Source organism: Fukomys damarensis, unplaced genomic scaffold, assembly GCF_012274545.1.
Source record: "Fukomys damarensis isolate Sample0158 unplaced genomic scaffold, DMR_v1.0_HiC HiC_scaffold_27, whole genome shotgun sequence".
Taxonomy (NCBI): domain Eukaryota; kingdom Metazoa; phylum Chordata; class Mammalia; order Rodentia; family Bathyergidae; genus Fukomys; species Fukomys damarensis.
Window position 1 is genome coordinate 8,052,658 of NW_022900939.1, and position 2,981 is coordinate 8,055,638.

Below are 2,981 nucleotides of genomic sequence, written 5' to 3' on the forward strand. Positions count from 1 at the left end.
CGCCCCGCCGCTCTGGGAAAGTAACGGCCCCTTCCCCCGCCCGCTCCTCACCAGCCCGGCCCCGGAAGGGGAGCCCCCACCAGCGCGGTTCCGGGGGAGAGCCGAGGCAGGAGACAACTAGGGTCCTCGGATCAGCAGGTTTTGGGAGCCACCGAGCCTGCACCAACCCGAGTGGCCGCGGGGGCGCAGGTCCCCCCTCGCCCGCCCCTCATCCCAGAGGCTCACAGTCCAGGCGCTGGTTACTCCGCTGCGGGGTTCTCCTAGCAGCGGGCAGAGCCTGGGCACTAGGCTCCCTAGAGCTGAAAAGGGGGCGGGCTCCTCTGTATCCTGACCACCACTTCCTAGGAGCGTGCGCACTCACACACACACCCCATTATTCCACTCCTGTTCTAGATGTCCTCGAGACCCTCTTAAGTGCCCCAGGCACCGCCATTCCTGACTGAAGAATGACACTTTGGCTATGGCACTAACAACAACAATAATAATAGCTACCATCTGGAGCGCTTCACTCCCAGCCTGGCAGTGAGCTCCGTTTTACATACATTATCCTGCTTCGTCCTCATAATAGCCCCAGCAGGCAATCCATACTCTCAATTTTCCAAGTGGAAAAGGGAGGCCCTGGTGGGTGAGTAACCAGGCCATCAGCAGAGCAGGGAACCAGGTGGGGTGGACAGAGAGTCCATGCTGTCAAGGCCCCAGCTCATGTGACACCGTGCCTGCTGGAGCCGGCCTTGAGCACAGCCTACAGGGCCAGGGCTGTGAAGGAAATCATGGGATGCGGTCTCCGTTCCCTGTGTATCCATTCAACAAAGGTTTGTGGAAATGCCACTGTGTACTGGCTCGGGAAGGAAATGGCAGTGGAGAAAGATGAAGTCACCTCCTCCTGAAGAGGCGTTCTAGTAGGATGGGGATGGACAGAAACAGGAGCACGTGCTATGGGAACAATAACGTGGGATGGGGCAACCCCAATGCAGGGTTAAACAGAGAGGTGTACGCAGCTGGTCACCAGGAGAGGGTGACATGTAGCAGACACCTGAGACAGTAATAGCACCACTAAGTGCTAACATGAGCCAGCCCGTGTGCTTCTGTGCACTAGGCCCTTTAGTGGACATGTTAGCCATGTTATTTCATCTTCTCAGGAACTCTGGGTAACAAGTTCTACTGTTCCTACCGTTACAGTTGGAAAGACCACAGCACAGAAAGTCAAGCAATTTGCCCGAGGCCCTACAGCTAGCAAGCAGCAGGACTGGGCTTCAGCCCCAGGCAGTGAGGGTCTGAGCCCTCTCCCTGCCCACCACCCTGTGGTGGTCTGACCCGTGGAGGATGAAGAAGGGACTAGCAGGTAACACAGTGGGAAGAGAGTGCTTGGGCAGAGACCCTAATGCCAAGGCACCAAGGAAGATGTTTGGCTTATTCCATGAACATTGAGGACGCCATGAAGCTTAAGCAGAGTGGGTGAGGAGCATGGGAAGTAGGTACCGTCACTAGGGGCCCCAAGCCGGAGCTAGGGAAATAGGGTTTCATTATAAGGGCACTAGTAAGGCACTGGAAAGTTCTCACAGTTTATGTTTTGAAAACTCACTCTTCCTGTCACCTGGTGAGCAGCCTGGGAAGCAGCCCACTCAGGGGATTCCCGCCTGGGTAGGAAGACTGGGTTAGGGTCGGGGCCAAGGAGTTACAGGAAAGGCCAGATCTGGGGCCCGCCTGAAAGTAAGGTGTGAGGCTGGGGGAAGAAGCAAGGCTGATTTCTGGGTCTTTACTTGAGCAGCTGTTAGACTAACAGGGGCCGTTTCGGGGAAGAGAAGGATGGGGAGGGATCATATGCTGGATATCTCTCAAACCCCACCATCCACCTGGATGAAGCCTGAAATACATCAGAATTTTATGCTATATGAGAAATGATTTGGTTTCCATAATGTTTTTTTCTTTTTCTGGTACTGGGTATCGAACTCAGGACCTTGCACTTGCCAGGCAGGCGAGGTGCTGCTAGGCTACATCCCTGGCTCTCAGTTTCCATAATCTTAAAGCCTCGGTATTTGGAGTTCCTTAAAACAACAGCTTAGAGAAACTCTACTACTGAACTTGGTCCCAGGAGTATGAAACTGCCTTGGTTACAGCCCCCCAATGAAGGATGAGATAGAGAAACGGATACCGGAAGACAGAAAGGTGGTGACTCTTGTTAAGCTGGGACAAAACATTTATTGCAAACATCGTGTGTGGTAATTTGGGAAGTGTCCTATGTGTGTGAGTCAGCTTCAGTTGCTGCTACAGAATACCTGAGGAAATGAACTTGCAGGAGCAGTATTTTACTTTGGCTCATGGTCCCAGAGATTTCAGTCCACTGTTCTGGGGCCATGGTGAGGCCGGAGCATCACAGTGAAAGGGCATGGTGGAGGAAAGCTGCTCAAGGCGGCAGGAGGCAGAGTGGGAGGTAAAGAGGATGTGCAGACAGGCTTCTTCCTTTTCTGTTCCATCCGGGCCCCTGGCCTATTGAGTGGAGCTCTCCAAATTCAGCCATGTCCCCACCACGAGTTTTCTGTGCCACGTGCCAATGGTCTCTGGAAACACCCTCACAGGCAGTGTACTCCACTAATTTCCTAGGTGTTTCTCCACTCAACCAAGTCAACAATCACCACATGCCCACTGAGCTTGTCATTCTAGAAAAATCACTGGAAAGAGCCAAGCATTTGCATGTGTTGGCTACGCAGCGCTACATTTAGCAAGATACTACAAGAAAGAGAATGGCTGGTTGGGCAGAAATAGAATCCAGACAAGTACCTTCATCCAAAGAAGAGGCGATCAGATTATTACCACAGAGTCTCTAGCAGAGCCTGTCTGTTAAGAGGCCAAAGATCAAGACAGGAAAAGAACAGGGCCAGAGATTTAGCTCAGTGGTTCTGCCTCCTGCTTTGCAAGCGCAAGGTCCCAAGTTCGATCCCTGGTACCATTAAAATTAAAAAAAAAAAAAAAAAAAAAAAAAA

General features: G+C 52.4%; 1 long non-coding RNA gene across 3 annotated transcripts in view; it reads left to right on the top strand.

The window, feature by feature from the left end:
• The first annotated feature begins 6 nt into the window (after positions 1 to 6).
• Positions 7 to 2,981, top strand: part of LOC104854146 — a 3,848-nt gene continuing 873 nt past the window's right edge. The window contains exons 1-3 of one of the 3 annotated variants that reach the window (XR_004514567.1): positions 7 to 138; positions 394 to 812; positions 1,180 to 1,342. This is a non-coding gene — a long non-coding RNA (uncharacterized LOC104854146). Of the gene's footprint in view, positions 139 to 370; positions 813 to 1,179; positions 1,456 to 2,981 lie in introns of those variants that run through there. The other 2 variants (XR_777990.2, XR_777989.2) reach the window with 2 other exon arrangements.